The sequence below is a fragment of the Carya illinoinensis genome, chromosome 15 (assembly GCF_018687715.1).
Source record: "Carya illinoinensis cultivar Pawnee chromosome 15, C.illinoinensisPawnee_v1, whole genome shotgun sequence".
NCBI lineage: Eukaryota > Viridiplantae > Streptophyta > Magnoliopsida > Fagales > Juglandaceae > Carya > Carya illinoinensis.
In genome coordinates, this window is record NC_056766.1 from 32,327,346 (window position 1) to 32,348,925 (window position 21,580).

Here is a 21,580-nt window from a genome sequence, read left to right on the forward strand (position 1 = left end):
CTTTTTACAAGTCTTTGACAAAAATAATCAAAAGATTGTGAATTATGAGATGGTAAATAAAAAGTAGATCAAGAAAATATAAGCCCATACATTGCGAGGTCTAGGCTAACTCGGTTTAATAGGAAGACCGAATCAACTCTCTATGTCCTATCCGTCATTTAGAACACCAAGCATAAGAACATTTTCTAGGGTGTCCCTATATTAGGGTATCTTGGCACCCATCTACAAGTACACTCTAGCATCAATAGTTTCCAAATCTTAATTGTTGGGGAAAGGATCAAACACATCCAATATTCAGTCTCAGTCCTATTTCCAAATAAATCAGACTCTTGACTTCCTTCATTGTATAGCTAAAATTATGTTCACACCATATGGTTGGGTTGGCCAAGGATAATGTAATACATGCTACTACTTAGCTTAGTCCACTGAATCCCACACTTGCAAGTCAACTTGCTCAACCAATAGATAGACATCAGCTTCTTTACGAGCAAGTTCTGCAGCTGTAAATCCAAATGAATCGAACTGCATAGATGTCTCAAGTGATTGACCATCCAATTCCTAAATGTGAAAACAAAGGAATCAAAAAAGTTGATTAAGAATCTTGTAATTTTTTTTTATAACATGTAGAATAATAATATATTTAAAACGATAATCTCAACAAAATAGCTTCCTCAATCTCTGTTTACCATGCCCGTTGTTAGACTTCTTAAATAGATGCGTTCAGCACAAGGCTTACAATATTACCAATTATAACTTGAGCTGTTCTATGCATCATCGAAAATACTCTTTCCATGAAACACAATGCCATCGTAATTAATAAATAAATAATTTTCAATTGTGTGATGCTATTTCTTTGTTTTCCTTTTTGATAACTAATTTTTAAATACTAATTCTTAAACAAGAAAAATGTTACATGTTCATATTAAAGCAAACCCCCCTTTTCGGCATTTGGGGGGTTTGCCCACTGGAATCCGCCACTGCATTCCAAGGGCGGGGCCCCCCGTCCGTGTGCCGGGGTGTAGGGGCAAACCCCTGGTCCATCCACCCCCCCCTCTTCCACCGACCACCCACATCTGTCACAACCAGGAAAAATAAAATAAAAAGTCAAAGAAACGAGGAAATCCACAACATAATACACAACAAATTAGAAACAATTAAAAACAAAAAACCTTAAACTAGTAAAAACAATTTCTCAAACCCACAGGCCCACGATGATTGTGAGAGGGAGAGAGGGTTTGAGAAGAAGAGGAGGGAGAAGCCGAGGAGGAGGAGGAGGAGGAGGAGAAGAAGACGATGTGGGCCATGTCACTGCTACAACTGTGAGAGGGAGAGAGGGTCTGAGAGGCAGCGCCACAGAGAGGAAGAGAGAGAGAGAGAGAGAGAGAGAGAGAGAGGCTGTGGGGGGGGGGGGGCAAGCCCAAAAAAAAAAAAAAAACGACGTCGTTTCGTCATTTCCCTTAAAAACAATTCTTTACTAAAATGACGTCATTTTGGTAACGAATTTATTTGTATATATATATAGTGGTATTGCATGTGCAGAGGAGGGGGAGAGTCGATAGACCACCTCCTCTTGCATTGTGATACAGCAATGTTTCTCTAGAATGAGGTATTCATTCGAGTGGATTTGGCCTAGGTTATGCCGAAGACCGTGGAGGTAGCTTTGGCTAGCTGGAAAAACATAAGAGGCAGGCAACCGATCAAAGCGATTTGGAAGATGATCCCTCTATGCATTATGTGGTGCTTGTGGCAGGAGTGCAATGAGCAAACATTCAAACGTGCCTACTAGGAAAGATCGTTGGAGGAGCTTAAAGTTTTATTTTTTAGAACTCTTTGTAATTGGGCCATTGCTGTGGATTTTAATTGCATGGTCCTTCATGATTTTCTTGCTTCTAATGTGTCTACCTAGTTAGGCCATCAGACTTTGTTATTGGCCTTGCCATTCTTTTTTTGGATAAGTTTTTTTTAGGGGTCCTGAAGTTAACAGTAAGGTAAACCTCAAGTGACCATGAAGGGACTCGAACTGGTGATAATTGGAAAGCAAACCCAATGCCTGACCAACTAAGCTACACCTCAGGGTTTTATTGACCTTGCCATTCTTTGATCAATAAAACTTGATTATTTATAAATAAATAAATAAAATTAAAAATTTTTGGGTTGGGCTTAAGCCTAGGCCTAGGGTGCAGAGGGGGCTGGGCCGCACCCTGGGCCTAAAACAACCCCCCTCCGAGGTACAACTAGGTGTTTTCCCTTTGGGCAGCAGCCCCCAACCCATGTGGGATTGCCCGCGCCACCCACACAAGGCCAAGGCGGTGGACGCATGGCGGTGGGGGGCAATGCCCCGCCACCCACCCCTAATGTTTAGCTAGCATAATCCCTTACCCTTGTTTTTAGTAATATAGTATAATCCTTCAAACTATAAATAGAATGCTTTCACTAGTACTTTACAATTTTTTTGTGAAGAAATACATGTAGTCTGTTTACATTTCCTAAGCTATGTCATCTGTATCTATGGCATTCACAGTACTTAAAAATCACTAAAAGTCATATACTTCCATGCAAGTGCAGCTTCCTTGTCACAAAAGAAATTGGCTGGAAAAAATGAAACGGAAATGACAAACAGGTAAATGGCAAATCTTCTTCAGATAATTTTCCCATTGGAAGATGTTGTTGACACCTAAAAGAACCCAAAGTATAGGAGTGCTTATATCCATTTAGTTACTCAATTTACACTCAGCATCTTTTATGCTTTTTATTTTTATTTTTTTTAAGAATCTGCATCACTAGGAAGCTCTCTCTACCATACTCTGTATCAGATACATGTCCATTCCCCCCCTCCCTTCAACATATCATCATATTTGTATCATGTCTATACATACCTATGTGTACTAATGCTTCTGAGACAAACCCCATAAAGCCCATTAAAATTTAATCAAACTTCAACAATTACAAACATTGATCACAAATTTCTCCCCATTCTCAATTTACATCGTACTCATCCTTTGCCCTCCGTCTACTCTACAAACAAGCAAGATGAGAGAGATTCCCACTGAATCGTCCACTCAACCCTCCCATTATTAGTAAAACATTCTAACAAAGGAATCAAAATTCTCTCTTTTCTCTTCTCTATCCCACTTTATCCTCTCGCCTCCAAACTCCCAAAAAAAGTGCAACCTCCAAACTCCCAAACAAGGTGCAAAGGAGGAAAATCTTCAAAACCCCCAAAGAATTGAGAATTTTTCATAACCTTGGGTCATGAATATCACAAGGAACGATTGCAATACAAAATATAAAAAATTTCACAGTGTCTATTAATTTGCATGCCATTTTTAGCCCACTTCCCTCATTAATATTCATACCAGAGACATATATCTTGTAAAATAGTACATGTATCAACAATGTCCAAACATGCACCATTTCCAACATATAGAACCTCCAACAACAAATCCACGAAGTTGACAATTGCTAAGTGAAAAAAATCTCTTAGCAAACCAGCATCTCGGCTAAGACGATAAAAACGTACAGCTTTTTTGTCTTCATCTAAAAAATTCAAAATGCTCTGCCGCTTGACTTCAGCTCTATTCTATCGGGATGATACAGATGTCTGTGGAGCCCACCCTGCACATTTGTTTGCAGTGTTAACATTATTCTACACTCAAGTCTTAATTTAGAAATTTTAGTTCTTCTAAATGTAAATAAATTCTACCCTTTTCGGACCCCACGGTATTGTAATAACCAGCAGAAAACCCTCCTGCAAATGCTCCATGAAATCTTCATCGCCCTTTTTTTTTTTTTTTTTTTTTTAAATATAATTTTTTTTTTTTATAAAGAGGGAGGGAGGGACCTCCAGGATATATTCAAAACCTCATGTGTGCAGAGGAAAACCATGGATACAAAAATACCATATATAACAAAAACCAAATACAAAAAAACATATTAGCCCTCTCGTATATATGGTAGTCCAGCTTTGTCCAACTTCAAGAGGCCTCGAAGCTTCCAAGGTAAATCAGAAAAGAATTCCCAGAAATTAGTACATCCTTCCGAACCCATTCTAGCTAAAAACTCTGCTGGTGCATTTGCTTCTCGGTAAACATGAGTGATATTTACATTCATACTTCTCATCATAGCTGTCAATTCTTCCCAAAAGTCTTCCACATACCATAAACCACAAAAAGATGATTTCAGCCATTTTATCACAGTACTAGAGTCCAGTTCTATATCTAGTTGGACAATACCTATACTCTTGGCCAATTTTACTCCATGATATACTGCCATGAATTCTGCAAAGGAAACTGTTCCTTGATCCAGAGAAACCGAAAAGGCTCTAACCAGATTACCTGATGAGTTTCAGATTATTCCTCCACCTCCAGCTTGCCCCGGATTGCCACGGCTACTTCCATCGGTATTGAGTTTGTATCTACCCTGGTGTGGTTGAAGCCATTTGACTACCTGTGTTGTTTTCTTTGTAAACATTTTTGAAGGAACATTTAGCTCTTTTTTTTTTCAATTTTTTTCCAGCCTTTAATTGTTCTCCTATTCTGGCAATCCAAAACCGAATACTTCTCCAAACCTGTTCCACGGAGTCGCCGCTGCCTTCCATTCGGGATTTGCATCTTCTCAGCCATAATCTCCACGTAACAATAGAGGGGATGATTCCAATGAGGTTGCCCATAGTAGAAGATTTAGTAGCAGTATTGAACCAGCTACCAACTGTTTCCTTCCAAGACCGACCCTCCCTCGCATTCATTCCCACTTGTAAAGCACATTTCCTCCAAATACATTTATCAAACTCACCTTCAGCCAGCACATGATTTAGATCTTCATAAGCTCCATTATTACAGCAGTTGCATTTTGACACAATAGCGATGCCAATTCTTCTCAGTCGGTCATCTACACTCAACGCCCCATGGAGCCCCTTCCACATGGTAGAAGCCATGAATTTAGGAAGAGAAGGATGCCAAACCCAGCCCGCCCACACATCAGTTGGCATTTTGATCCTAACACAATCTCATGCGCTTTTTGTAGAGAATACCCCATCAGGAGAAGGGGTCGATACCAGCACATCTGCTTCATTTTTTCTCTTACCCAAAACCTTCAGAATTTGTTCCACGCAGTTAGGGCCAACCAACTGAGTTATGAGCTCACAATTCCAGCCATCCTCCAGGATGCAATCTTTGATTTTCAGGGACAGGTTTGTAGCACTACTAAAGTAATTACAAAGAGGACCATCCTCCAACCAGGTATCACACCAGAGGATACGTTGCCATCCTTGACTCACCATCTTGCAAATTGAAGTACTTCGGGAATGCATTTTATAACCATACGCCAAAAGCTTGTACCTACTGAGGGGTTAAGTAAAGAGATATGAGAGTTTTTAACATACTTAGATTTGAAGAACCGAGTCCATAGGTTATCTTCGGTAAGTAGCTTCCAGGCAAACTTCATATGTAGGGATTTTTTTATGTCTTCTAGATTTCTCAAACCAATACCCCCTTCTTTTTCTGGACGGCACATCCCCTCCCATGCTCTCCAATGCTTTTTCGGCTTCCCCTCATGGTGTCCCCAAAAGAAGTTGCTGCAATACCGGTTGAAGGTTCTTGAAATCGACTTTGGAATTTGCATAATGGATAGGAGGTAGACAGGCACGCTCGCAAGGACATGTTTAAGGAGGAGAATCCGTGCCCCACTTGATAACAGTTTAGCTTGCCATCCTCCTATTCTATCTTTGATCTTCCCCAAAAAATCATCAAAATGGATGCCCTTTAGCCTTCCAGAAACAATGGGGGCACCCAAGTATTTGAACGGCAAAGAGCATTCAGAAAAACCAGTCAAACGAAGCAATATCTGACGTCTAGCATGAGGGATATGTTTAGAGAAAATAATCGATGATTTTTCCTTACTCACCTTTTGGCCCGACCATTTTCCATACAGCTCTAAGGACTCCGAGATGTTTTTTAGTGAGGCTTTATTTCCGTTAGCAAATATGACTATATCATCCGCATATAAAAGATGGGAAATAAGAGGGGCGTCTCCGTGGTGGTGATAAGGTTTTATCAAACCTTGTTGAAATTTTCCTTTCAACAATCTAGATAACATGTCCTCTACCACTATGAATAGATAGGGGGAGATGGAATCTCCTTGTCGAAGCCCTCGCTCACCTTTGAAAAAACCCTTGGAAACCCCATTCATGGTCACCGAATACCACAGAGAAGATACACAACTTTTGATTAGCTCACAAAACTCCACAGAAAATCCAAAGGCACATAACACATGAATCAGAAAACCTCATTCAATGCTATCGTATGCCTTAGCCATGTCAATTTTAATGAGAACATTACCACCCTGAACTGGCCTATGAAGTCCGTGTGTCATTTCTTGCATCAAGCTTATATTGTCAAAAATGCTTCTTCCAGGAATAAACGCGCCTTGTTTCGGGGAGATCAACCGAGAGAGAAGCGGTGAGATACATGCCACTAGAATTTTAGTACAAATCTTGTAGAAAACTGAACACAAGCTGATTTGGCGGAATGACTCACTCAAAAATGAGTAGCACTAATGCTATCCCAAGTGCAGGAGGATGTCGTGTAATAATTAGGAATAAATTCCTAGATCGTCTCCTCAGGGAAAGTTGCTTAAAATTAAACTTGTTGAAAAAATGTGAAAATCTTCACAAAGAGAAAATAAAATGATGGTATATGCAATGGATGGAAAAAGGTACTAGTCATGGACTAGATTCATGTCTTTTGAATTTTTTGTTTGTTGGATTGGAATGTAAAGGACTTATAAATTAAACTCAGAAATTAATAAAACTAAATTAAGCATTAAACTAAATTAGAAAGTAATCGACAAAACATGAACGGAAAATTTAAAATACCCAAAACCAAGATTCTAGAATTCATCTTTGTAATTAAATCACGAATTCTCAAAATAACACATAACAGTTGTAATCACTATTAAATGAAAACTTAAAGAAGTAAGAAAAATAAATAACACGAAATAAGTAAACAGAAACTTAAAAGTATTCTATAAACTTTAAACTGAAGTTAAATAAAATAGGGAATGAAAAGTCTAAACGAAAACGTCCTTTCACGATTCAATTGAATTTCGAAACGAAAAGGAACAATTTCTCACGTATCACTCTTGAAAATTAATCTCTAAACCTTTAATAAAAACTCTATAACAATTCCTCTGCTCTTCACGTATGATATTCAGAAAAATCAAAAACAAAAACAAAAGCTTAAAACCAAACCTTTCTTGCAATAAATTAAGGTAACACAATTAATTAGAACTTCTAAAACAATTCTTTATGAAACAAAATAGCACACTTGATTAAAAACTTCTAAAACAATTTCTTTTATTGTATGAAACAAACTAGTAATGAAACAAACTAGTAACTTAATGGAAATTAAGGTATTACACTTAATGAAATACAATTTTAGAACAAATATTAATACACTAAAAAAATGCTAAAACAACAAAGCTTTGAAACTAAAAAGAGAAACAAAATTTCTTAAAACAAAAAGGAGCTTAATTCTTTCAAGTACATAGCAGAAAATTGTGTGTGTTGAGTTGTGTTTTTCTAAGATTGAGTTGTCCTAATTGTTCTCTTTAGCTTCGGAGTGCACCCATTTTATAGCCAAACATCTTGGCTACTTCATCTCTCATTCAATTGGTTTCACACTTCAATCTTGCATTTACACTCAATTTGCATTCACACCTCAATTTGTTTCACACTTCATTCTTGCATTTCACACCTCAATTTCGGCCACTTGCATTCCTCTTTAATTATTTTGTGTCTTGCATTGCATTCCTCTTCAATTGCCGTGTCTTGCATTGCATTCCTCTTCAATTATTTTATTCAATTGGTTTAGTAATTCAAACCAAACAACCAAGTCCAACATGCCTAACTTCTTGCCTAACTTGTTGCCTAACTTGTTGCCTAACTCTTGCCTAACTTCTACTCGGTTTCATCATTGCCTCTCTAGCCGACTTCCTCAATTTGTTTCTTCAATTTGTTATTTCAATTTCAGCACACAACAATTCATTCACCTACTGCTTTGACCGGTCCAAACTAATTCAATTCATTCCCCCAACTACAATTCACTCCAGCCGAATTCTCTTCAAGAGTCACATGTTTTCTTTCTTTTTTTTTCTTCATTTCGGTTCTTGTCCAATTCAATGGAAAGGAAGCAGCCTTTTTCTTCATATAGTTTCGGTGGACAGCAGCAGCCCTTTGATTTCACCAACTTCTTCCTTCATTTTCCTCACCTTAATTTAGTTTGTTGGATCTGATGAATGAATAAGGGTCTCGGATTCACTTGAGCTACTCCTTGTTGGATTTGATTAAACTGGTCTCTTGAAGTTCTAAGCCTATATTCATCACCATATATGCTTGGATCCATGATATCTTCATTAGCAATAATTTGGCTTTCGAGCATGCTTAACACTACAGACATGGTGAGTCTACTGGTCATGGATTAGCACAAAGTGGAGCAACTTTGATCATTGTAATTATTGCCTCCTCCTTGTTGAACTCGGAGCCCAACTTTGGATCCACCTGCTTCATTAAATCACCTTTTTGTTGTAGAACAAAGGCCTGGAATAGGCATTGCATGAACAAATGGAAATGAAAAGTAGAGAATTAATAGAAGAGAAAGACATAACCAAACATGCAAGATAAACAAAATATACATATATTTGAAGTATGTGAACTCATAACTCATGCACAAAGAGCAAAAATATTTGTCCAATGAACTGTGATCACAAAAATGAAGACATGTGAAGCCATTCCAATATCGACCTAGTTCAGTTTATTTTGTTTCTCAATTCTAGAGGAACAGATCAGAATGCACAGTAATCAATAGTTGGTAGAATTCAAGCAGAAATTCATGCTTTTAATCAATTAAAATCACAACTTTGATTTATTCATTTTAACCATTTTTCTATTTAAAACCAATAATAATGTCATGATGAATTTAAAATACATTGGTTTTAAATAGTAAAAATGTGCAATATTTCAGCTCAATCACACCCCCCAACTAGCATTTTGCTAATCCTGGAGTAAAATAGTGAAAATTAATTGAGATGAATATTGTATAAAGCTCGAAATTCAAACAAAAACAATCAAACATAATTCTGAATTCTCACAAAAAAATTGATTCGTGACTACTCAGCACCATGAGTTGTATCCACAAGGAAAGTCTCAGTAATTGTTCACATAGAATTGGGGCAAATGTTTTAGAATTCAGATATGTGTGTGTGGCTAAACCTCTGTATGTTCCTCACTAATAAACATGATTTATCATAGGATTTTTCAACCTTAAGATTAATCATTATTGATTCTAACTACCTCAAAGCCTAAGGGACTAGCAGTTTTTACGCCAACTCTGTTTAAAGATTGATCATTCAACCCCCAAAGTTTTGGGTAACTGTTTCTAGCCCTTTATTTAGGAAAACTTACACGATCTTTTTCTTTTCTTTTTTTTTTTTTTTTTTTTTTTTTTTTTTTTATAAGGCTCGGTAGTCCTGCAGTTTACTTCTCCTGTTTTAAATCAATGAACATTAATGAGGAACACTACAAGTGTAAGCATGTGCAAAATGTTCTTTCAAAACTTGCCCTTCATTCTAAATAAATCATACTAATTCTCATTTTTGTAAATATCGCATCCCGGTGTTTCAAGTCACTCCTCAACAAAATATGAGGCATCATAAGTCATGTTCTATGCTTAAGGTTGAAAATAAATCTTCACAAAATAATTCCACTCAACTATTCCACCAAGATACACAAATCTAACAAACATGCCAGAAGTGTGTTAATCGTTTATGTTTCAATGCACCTCACAAATTTTATTTATTTATTTATTTATTTATTTTTTTAATTTTTTATTTTTTAATCATTTAACACATTTTTAACAGAAAACCCTCCCCCCAACTAAATGTGACATTGTCCTCAATGTTCAGCAATTGAATATTCGATGATGTATGTTATACAGACATGAATTGGAGCGAGATAAACACTATAGAACATATATTGAGACGAAAATGATTAAACAGAGAGGAAAAATTCACCTGAGATATTCGAGCGTACACAAGGAGTAGATTTCTGTCAAAGTTAAAAATACAAAAAGCAAAAGAAAGAAAAAACAAAACAAACAATGCAAAACAAGCAAGAAAGTAAAAGAATTTTTATTTTTATTTTTTTTTACTTTTACATAAACTTGAGGTTTTTAGCCTCATGTTTGAGACGCTCATGCTCTTCATACAACATCAGGTCATCCTTATCCATGGGAACTGGCAAGCGGAATGAAGAATCTAAAAGAGATTTCAACTGTTTATTCTTCTGCCGAACGATTCCTTCCCTTATGTGAGACTCTTGAACAATTCGTTGAAGTACAACAATTTGTTCTTTAAGCCTTTCAACCTCATGATTTTTGGCTTGTACCTGCTGGGAAAAAGCAACAATAGAGGATGAGTAGCGAGTCCCAAGACTCACCAAGTCGTAGATAGCATCGGAGTCTGACTTATTAGCCATACTAGTATTCTCTTGTTGCAACATGGCACCAATGGTAGCTGCAGAAAGGACAGGAGGTTGAGATGCAGAATGCCTCATGGATGGTTCTAGAGAAATGCTAGAGGAATGAGCCATTGACAAAAGAATAGAAGGCTTAAAACGAGAATGTTGAAAGAATGCAGATGAGTTTATAGAGATGAGAAGAAAACTTGATGCGGATTGGATGAACTTCAGGATTGATTTTATAGAGATAGCACAAAGAACCAGACGAGCTATCATCCAAGTCAAAGAGTAATGTGATTTCGGTGAAAATGACATTTCTTAGAAACTCGGAGCCTTCAATCTTGTTTGTCAACAACATCAGGTGATTTGTTTCAAATCTCCAGCCACACTTGTCAGGTCACGGACGGATCCAATCATTTTTTTTTTCAACTTTCAAATCTCCAGCCACACTTGTCAGGTCACGGACGGATCCAATTATTTTTTTCAATTATCTACAGTGTCTACTAACGCACCGTTTTCTTCAGTCCACACCCCCAAACTAGTGAGAGACATAGTCCTCAATGAATCGAACGAAAGAAAACAAAGTGCACAGAACTAAGCAAGCAATACAAACAATCAACATGAAATATAAAATCAAAACAAACGAACAAATAAAAACAAAGCAAGTAAAGAAAATTGTAAAGAAGGAGAAGCAAATCAAGACACTTCCCTGGGATTTACAATGTACGGCCCACTCCATCGGGATTTGCAAAATTTTTGAAACTGTTTTCTTTCCTCGGAGAGAAACCGACGTTTATTTTGGGTGGACCATTCAGAAGGTATTCGCTCAGTCTCTTGAAATGGTAAAGAAGAATCTGCAAAACAATCAAAAAATTCAAAGTCATCTTCATTATCAGAGAAAGGAGAATTTGAGCAAATAAACTTTGTTGGTGTCAAACTCTCCACAGCATTCAAACCACTTGTGTCATCAAAATGTGCTGGCATCTTGCAAGCGTTGAAAACGTTCAACTCAAGTGCCATGTTCCCAAAGGTAAGTTTCACAACTCCACTTCTGAAATTGATCAAAGCATTTGATGTAGCTAGAAATGGTCTTCCTAGGATGACAGGAGCTTGGTAAATAGTGGAGACCGGCTGCTGCATGTTAAGAACCACAAAATCTACTGGGTAGTAGAATTTGTCCACCTGGACTAACACGTCCTCTACAATACCCTTCGGTACCTTAACTGATCTGTCAGCTAGCTGTAGCATGATGGAGGTCTTTTTCAGCTCACCCAATCCCAACTGCTCATATACTGAGAACGGTAGCAAATTCACACTACTCCCCAAATCAAGTAAAGCTCTCCCAATTCGTGATTCACCAATCATAATGGAGATGTTGGGAGAGCCGGGATCTCCAAACTTCTGAGGAGTCTCGCTCAATATCAATGCACTAACTTGCTCTGTTAGGAAAGCTTTCTTCTTCACATTCAGCTTCCTCTTCACCGTGCACAAGTCCTTCAAAAATTTTGCATATGAAGGCACTTGTTGTATGGCATCCAAGAGTGGAATATTGATTTTCACTTGCTTGAAAATCTCTTGAATCTCCGTGTGATACTTGTTCTTTTTGCCAGCTGCCAATCTCTGAGGATAGGGTACCACAGGTTGGTATCCCTTACTAGTTTCAGCATCTGCACTCACAGGCTTCTTCTGTTCTGGTCTCGCTACCTCTGGTTCTTTTTCAGCTTCATCCGTTTCTGCTGCATCTTTAGGTGTAGGAGCAATTATCTCTGTGTCTATGGTCATCTCAGGTCGGGAAATTTCCTTCCCACTTCTCAAAGTAAGAACAGCTTTTGCTGTCTCAATAACGTCTCCTGAGACATTATGCACTTGATGTTGTTGTTGTCTGTATACTTGAGGATTAGGTTGAGGCTGTGCAGGAAATTTCCCTTTCTCTAGGGTGCTCAAGGTTGTGCTCATTTTATTAACAGTGCCACGCAACTCATTTATGGCCTGAGTATTTTGATTATTTGTGGTGGCCTGAATGAATTGCTAAAGTGTAATGGCCATCTGTGCCATACTGTCATCTAGAGTCTTCTTGGCAGATGATGAAGGCTGAGGACCTTGTGCAGCTACATGAGGCTGAAATCCAGGAGGAGCTACATAAGGATAGCTCTGAGGATTCTGATATGGTGGATACTGGTGCTGAGGAGCACCTTGATTAAATGGCTGCTGCTGAGGTGGTGGGGACCGACCAGGCTGATCATTTCTCCATGAGAAATTTGGGTGATTTCTCCACCCCGGATTATATGTGTTGGAGAAAGGCTGATTCTGTGCTCGATTGACCCAGTTAGCTGATTGTATTGGCTCAGACCCACCTTCTTGAAATACTGGCATGACATGATACATCAATCTAATATGGTAGAGATGAGTGGTTGATGCAAATGAGATGAGTCACCAAAGATAATATGGTAGAGAAAAATAAAATAAAATAACAAGTTTAAATTTAAGTTAAACAACTTATCCCCGGCAACGGCGCCAAAAACTTGACTCACTCAAAAATGAGTAGCACTAATGCTATCCCAAGTGCAGGAGGATGTCGTGTAATAATTAGGAATAAATTCCTAGATCGTCTCCTCAAGGAAAGTTGCTTAAAATTAAACTTGTTGAAAAAATGTGAAAATCTTCACAAAGAGAAAATAAAATGATGGTATATGCAATGGATGGAAAAAGGTACTAGTCATGGACTAGATTCATGTCTTTTGAATTTTTTGTTTGTTGGATTGGAATGTAAAGGACTTATAAATTAAACTCAGAAATTAATAAAACTAAATTAAGCATTAAACTAAATTAGAAAGTAATCGACAAAACATGAACAGAAAATTTAAAATACCCAAAACCAAGATTCTAGAATTCATCTTTGTAATTAAATCACGAATTCTCAAAATAACACATAACAGTTGTAATCACTATTAAATGAAAACTTAAAGAAGTAAGAAAAATAAATAACACGAAATAAGTAAACAGAAACTCAAAAGTATTCTATAAACTTTAAACTGAAGTTAAATAAAATAGGGAATGAAAAGTCTAAACGAAAACGTCCTTTCACGATTCAATTGAAATTCGAAACGAAAAGGAACAATTTCTCACGTATCACTCTTGAAAATTAATCTCTAAACCTTTAATAAAAACTCTATAACAATTCCTCTGCTCTTCACGTATGATATTCAGAAAAATCAAAATCAAAAACAAAAGCTTAAAACCAAACCTTTCTTGCAATAAATTAAGGTAACACAATTAATTAGAACTTCTAAAACAATTCTTTATGAAACAAAATAGCACACTTGATTAAAAACTTCTAAAACAATTTCTTTTATTGTATGAAACAAACTAGTAATGAAACAAACTAGTAACTTAATGGAAATTAAGGTATTACACTTAATGAAATACAATTTTAGAACAAATATTAATACACTAAAAAAATGCTAAAACAACAAAGCTTTGAAACTAAAAAGAGAAACAAAATTTCTTAAAACAAAAAGGAGCTTAATTCTTTCAAGTACATAGCAGAAAATTGTGTGTGTTGAGTTGTGTTTTTCTAAGATTGAGTTGTCCTAATTGTTCTCTTTAGCTTCGGAGTGCACCCATTTTATAGCCAAACATCTTGGCTACTTCATCTCTCATTCAATTGGTTTCACACTTCAATCTTGCATTTACACTCAATTTGCATTCACACCTCAATTTGTTTCACACTTCATTCTTGCATTTCACACCTCAATTTCGGCCACTTGCATTCCTCTTTAATTATTTTGTGTCTTGCATTGCATTCCTCTTCAATTGCCGTGTCTTGCATTGCATTCCTCTTCAATTATTTTATTCAATTGGTTTAGTAATTCAAACCAAACAACCAAGTCCAACATGCCTAACTTCTTGCCTAACTTGTTGCCTAACTCTTGCCTAACTTCTACTCGGTTTCATCATTGCCTCTCTAGCCGACTTCCTCAATTTGTTTCTTCAATTTGTTATTTCAATTTCAGCACACAACAATTCATTCACCTACTGCTTTGACCGGTCCAAACTAATTCAATTCATTCCCCCAACTACAATTCACTCCAGCCGAATTCTCTTCAAGAGTCACATGTTTTCTTTCTTTTTTTTTTCTTCATTTCGGTTCTTGTCCAATTCAATGGAAAGGAAGCAGCGTTTTTCTTCATATAGTTTCGGTGGACAGCAGCAGCCCTTTGATTTCACCAACTTCTTCCTTCATTTTCCTCACCTTAATTTAGTTTGTTGGATCTGATGAATGAATAAGGGTCTCGGATTCACTTGAGCTACTCCTTGTTGGATTTGATTAAACTGGTCTCTTGAAGTTCTAAGCCTATATTCATCACCATATATGCTTGGATCCATGATATCTTCATTAGCAATAATTTGGCTTTCGAGCATGCTTAACACTACAGACATGGTGAGTCTACTGGTCATGGATTAGCACAAAGTGGAGCAACTTTGATCATTGTAATTATTGCCTCCTCCTTGTTGAACTCGGAGCCCAACTTTGGATCCACCTGCTTCATTAAATCACCTTTTTGTTGTAGAACAAAGGCCTGGAATAGGCATTGCATGAACAAATGGAAATGAAAAGTAGAGAATTAATAGAAGAGAAAGACATAACCAAACATGCAAGATAAACAAAATATACATATATTTGAAGTATGTGAACTCATAACTCATGCACAAAGAGCAAAAATATTTGTCCAATGAACTGTGATCACAAAAATGAAGACATGTGAAGCCATTCCAATATCGACCTAGTTCAGTTTATTTTGTTTCTCAATTCTAGAGGAACAGATCAGAATGCACAGTAATCAATAGTTGGTAGAATTCAAGCAGAAATTCATGCTTTTAATCAATTAAAATCACAACTTTGATTTATTCATTTTAACCATTTTTCTATTTAAAACCAATAATAATGTCATGATGAATTTAAAATACATTGGTTTTAAATAGTAAAAATGTGCAATATTTCAGCTCAATCACGGAAGTTGTCAAAACTCTTTGGGTTAGCGATCTTCGGGATAAGTACAATAGATGTATTTGAAAAAAATCTGGGTAAAGGAATACCTCAGGAGAAATCATGCACTGCCTCCACCACCTCCCCGAATATAAGCTCCAAACCGAATTTATAAAAGTTGGATCCGAAACCATCAGGCCCCGGACTACTATTTGAAAGAATAGAGAACACTGCTTCTTTCACCTCTATGATCGAAGGAGGCTCCATTATCTTTTTATTGTGCCACTCCGTAATCACTGGTTCAACCAAGTTTGATAAATTTGGAAGATTATAAGTCTAGCTAGAGCCCAAGAATTCCTTGAAATTCTTCACTGCCCCCTCATGGACTTCCTTCGGGTTTTTTAAATAGCGCCCATCACTCAGCCTCATCTCCCTTACAGCCTTAAAATTTTTTGAATTCAGCACACAGAAGAAAGAGATATTAGCCTCACCTGATTTTAGCCAGCTTTGCTTCGCTTGTTGAGCCAAACGAGTCTCTTCTCTTTGTACCCACGTATCCAACTCCAGTTTAGTAACCATCAAGTCCAGGTCCACCTCCTCATTAAATCCTTCTTGCAAGCTTTCTTCCAGAGCCTCAACCCGATCCTCTAGGGCCTTTATGTTTGCTGTAGTCATACCAAAGACAATTTTATTCCAAGCTCTTAAAGCACATCTAAGAGATTTTAATTTTTGAGCCAGCCGAGTCATTCCTGTTCCACCACACTCAACAAGCCAAGAACGGGCAATGCAATCTCGGAAATCTTCATGAGTCTCCCACATTTTTTGCTATTTGAAGCTGGAGAAACCATATTTAGTGCTATCATTTTCCAACCATGCAATCATTGGAGAGTGATCGGATGATAATCTAGGAAGGTATTTCATGGAGGCAGTCGAAAACTTTAACAGCATGGGGGTGTTTATCAGAACTATGTCCAATCTCGCCCAACTTCTTGAAAGACCATGTTGTCCATTGCACCATGACAAAGTATTTCTAGCATGGTTCATTTCCACTAAACCAGAGTCCTCTATGAAGGAATTAAAGTCTGCCATTGCCCCTGCATATCGAGGTCGGCCTCCTTTGCGCTCCTCATCCTTTCGGATGATATTAAAGTCCCCAACAACCATCCACGGATCTATCCCTGGATTTATACTGCGAAGTTTGTCCCACAAGACTCTTCTCTGTAAATATTGACATTTCGCATAAATGAAAGAAAATATGCAGTATTCATTGTTTTCCTCTACTCTAATTGTTATCGATTGGGAGCATGTCTTCAATACATTAACTTTAACACCTTCAGCCCAAAAAATCCAGATTTTCCCATCGTTTTCTTCATTCGATACACTACCAATCATTTTCATTTTTGTTTGTAACCAACACATATGACTATTTGTAAATGAGCCACCTCCGTATCCATTTCACCTTCCAAAAACCCAATTTGTTCACTGTTTTTCTCCTCAATAAATTTTTCTGCCTTGGAACAGTTTTCAATATGTAACTCCTCCAATTTCTCAAGAGCATATTCCTGCAAAGGCATTTCCACGACCCTCATAGGACTAATTCTCACCAATTCTATATTTTCATCTTGAACCTGGTCTTTAGAAAGCAGAGGTTCGCTTGGTACTCTCTCTTGGGGCTTCTCTCCAGGCTCTTCAACAATTACTACTACCGGCTCTTTATTTCCCATCGAAGAGTTCTCGCCATGTGTTTGGTCCTCAATCCTGACAACATTTCCGTCCCTATAACCCCCCTCCTTTTCGATGGAAATTCCTTCCAAACTTAATATTGCCCCTGTTTCTTTTACTCCACCCTCTTTTGTATGTCTGCTTTGAGCCCCTTTCTTCTTGTTATGAACATCTTTTAGCTTACTATCAGCCTTTTTACATGTTTTAGAGTTATGTCCCTGCAAATGACAATTTTTACAAAATGCCGACAAGCTTTCATAACATACCTCTTGATAACGGCTTGAAGACAGCCGGTGATCACCTATCCAGAAGCCTGGAATAGGAAACAGAGTAGCGTCCATCTCCACACAGACCCTGGCACCATCTGTGCGTGTGGCACATTTTGTGCTGTTATCCCTTCTAAGGTATCTTCTAATCGGCATCAGCAAGTTTCGGAGGAAGCATTCATGGTACAGGTTTGGTGGCAGGCCTGGGAGAAATACCCAAACAGGGACCACGGAAGGTTCTTGATCCTTTGAGAAATCTGTATTCCAGTTGAAGATCCGGTACAGAGACCTCTCCACCTCACAGACCTCTCGGGAAAAGGCTTTCAGATAATTAGGTTCATTGGAGAACCTCACAAAGACGTTCTGAGGTCTTCTCATGCTAGATACTACCGGTTGTTTCTCTAGACCCCAGTGACTCACTAAAAAATGAGTAGCACTAATGCTATCCCAAGTGCAGGAGGATGTCGTGTAATAATTAGGAATAAATTCCTAGATCGTCTCCTCAGGGAAAGTTACTTAAAATTAAACTCGTTGAAAAATGTAAAAAACTTCACAAAGAGAAAACAAGAGGATGATATGTGCAATGGATGGAAAAAGGTACTAGTCATGGACTAGATTCATGTCTTTAGATTTTGATTGTCGGATTGGAATGTAAAGGACTAATAGATTAAACTCAGAAATTAATAAAACTAAATTAAGCATTAAACTAAATTAGAAAGTAATTGACAAAACATGAACTGAAAATTGAAAATGCCTAAAACCAAGATTCTAGAATTCATCTTTGTATTTAAATCACAAATTCTTAAAATAACACATAACAATTGTAATCACTATTAAATGAAAGCTTAAAGAAACAATAAAAATAAATAACATGAAATAAGTAAACAACAAATAAATTACCCAACTAAAACAAAAACAAAAACTCTCAACCAAACCCTTCTTGCAATAAATTAAGGTAGCACACTTAATGAGAACTTCTAAAACAATTCTTTTTGTTTCATGAAACGAACTAGCACACTTGATTAAAACTTCTAAAACAATTTCTTTTGTTGCATGAAACAAACTAGCACACTTGATAGAAATTAAGGTATTACAGTTAATGAAATAAAATTCTAGAACAATTCTTAATACACTAAATAAAAATTCTAAAACAACAAAGCATTGAAGCCAAAAGGAAAAACAAACTGCCGAACACAAGAAAGAGCCAATTACTTAAAGAACATAACAAAGAACATAACAAAGCAGAAAGTTCTTTTTTTGTAAGTTGTTTTTTTCTCCTTCGGATTGCACCCCTTTTATAGCCGAACAACTCCACTAGCTGCCTCTCATATTCACACTTCACTTGCATTCATACTCAATCTTGCATTCACACTCTTTATTCAATCGGTTTCTCAATTCAAACCAAGCAACCAAGCACCTTTCACTCCCCAAACCAAATCCAACATGTCTTCACACCTCCAGAAAATTCAGCATTGGCAACCGACCACTTTCCTTTAATCATGCACCGATTTACTCTTCACTCAATTCCTGCACAACACATTTTAATTCAGCACAACACAATTCCAGCACATCATTCACCCACCGATTGGTTTTCTTCTTTCAACTCTTGCATCAATATATATATCAAGTCGGCGCCAAACTCAACCACAATTCACTCCAGCCGACTTCTCTTATTTCTTCTCACACCTTTTCAATTTCTGCCGTCCAGCCACACACACACTTTAATTCCAGCACAACAGTCACATGCCTCTCTCTATTCTCTTCTCATTGCCGTAAACATTGACCCAACTTGCATGTATTGTCTTGCTTTCCATTTTCCCTTTTCGGTGGTGTTAATTGTTGACTACATCACATGCAGCTCTCTATCTTCCTTCTCCAACAGCTCTTGTCCAATTTAGTGGAAAGGCAGTAGCCTTTGATGTGCTTCTTCAATGTATAATTTCGGTGGACAGTAGCCTTCAATCACGTTTCAACTCCTTCTTCCAACTTGCCAAGTTGTTGCCATGTGAGGTTGTTGCCATGTGAATGGATTAAATTCATGTGATATGCAACCAATTGGAAGACAAAAGAGGTATTTTTCCGTGGGTTGGAAAGGAGTTGGTGGATTTATTTGAGTGTGAATGGAAGAGGTGGTGGATGATTGATGAGAGTGACTTGGGTTGAGTTGGTGGGATGAAGTGCATACGGCACTCTTCAATCTAGAGGTGGTCAACAATTCAATATATCTTTCCATGTCTTGCGTATAAGACCTACAAGCCAAAATTCATTGTTTTGAGTCATGCATGCGTTAATGACTTCCAATCTATTCAAAAAGTTTAACATATGGATCACACACAAAATTTATCTCATACCAAGCTTTCTAAATAAGATAAAATATGCATATGAATAAACATTATCCAATTAAATCTCAAGTTAAGCATAAACTCATGCTATTAATCAATTTAAATCACAACTTGTATTTATTCTTATTAACCATTTTTTCATTTAAAACCAATAATAATGTCATGATGAATTTAAAATACATTGGTTTTAAATAGCTAAAATATGCAATATTTCAGCTCAATCACCCAGCGATTTTTGATGAAGGACTGAATCACATCTAGCGATGGTCTTTGTTGAATAAATTTCATCACAATAGAGAAATGATAAGGCTGGGCTGATTTTTCAATTTCCTCCCTTGAGAACATGATGCAGATCTCCCCATCGATGACCTTCAGCGGACGAATCAGAATCTCTACTTCAGGAAGCGGAGACGGGGTTTGATAAACCAACTCTGCAAAGGAACGCTGCCTCCCAATCGTTGCCGAGGAGCCCAAAAGGGGCCCCACGACAGCCATTCACACTTTGGGGGAACCCTAGCAGAGGGAAAAGTCAAAACATAGAGAAAGTCGTCGAATACGGACACTACTGCTGGGAAGAGTGCTTATAGGCTCGTTAACCAAAATCTTAGTCGCCCTTCTTCATCTGTAACCTGGAGAAAAAGTAAGAGTACAAGGAATTAGGATCAGTATGAAAAGAGCATTATCAAAGATGTCATCTCTTTTTTCTTATGAAATCCTAAGCAAAACACTCGAGAAATCTTTTATTGGCTTTTGATTAAAGCAATACAATGATTTGCAAACTAGATATATAAAGTTATAAATCCAACTATCAGACAGTTCACATGCAATTCAAAATCTAAGGGCTTGCTACGACACATGCTACATGAATATGATCATTCACCACAGTGTTTTAGATCAAACTAGCTAGAAAATGGTCACTATAGATTGGCAGTCATCAAAAACTTTATTATAAACATGCAAATGGATAAAAGGCCGTTAAAATCTGTTGTTTTCTTCTTAATGACTCTCATTTCCAAAGTCCTTCTGGAGAGGATGACATTTTACCTATAATGCCAATTTCGATTTCCAAGGCAAATACTTTCACGGTCTCTAGGTCCAAACAAACAAAAGCCAAAACTCATCCCAATGCAATTACATAGGCTCAATGTGTATGTACTTCGGATCTTATATTGCAACCCTAAAAAAACCATAGAAGGCATTCAAATCTTCCTATTTTACTTTCCTGAGCTTCCTAGGAACCAAACAAGAGGAAGTAAATTTGAACGAGGAGTTAGGAAAATGTGACTGTACCTCTTGCATCCAAACAGGGAGGCTTCGGAGGTGACTTGAGGACTCGGCCACAACTTTCTTCTTACGCTTACTGATTTCTTCCTCCTGCTCTATCGGTGTTCCATGGAACACGTAATCGTCTCCATCGAAGTCCATTTTTTGTGAAATTATCTGTAACCAAATTAAAGCTCTGATTGTCGAAACTAGAGTAGAGAAGACGAGAATTTAGGAGATGGATTAAGGCTTCATTTGGTTCCATAACCAAGCCCAACTGCTCTGAGTACAGTTTTCTTTTTAACCCATTCAAGTATCCAAACACAAAACTAAGCTCATTCCATGTAAAACTCATCCAAGTTTACTTTTTAGTAGATATAACTCTACTGACATGGAGGCAGAGACTCCTGAAAACTTTATTTACTTTTTGTAATTTTTTTACCGTTAACTCCATCTCTTCCGCCTCTCCCTCTCTCTTTCTTGTCTTCTT

The 21,580-nt window shown here is 37.3% G+C and overlaps 1 pseudogene; it reads right to left on the minus strand.

Annotated features, from left to right (window-relative positions):
* Positions 1–417: 417 nt before the first annotated feature.
* On the minus strand, positions 418–21,252 carry LOC122296831 (annotated as a pseudogene).
* Positions 21,253–21,580: the final 328 nt, after the last annotated feature.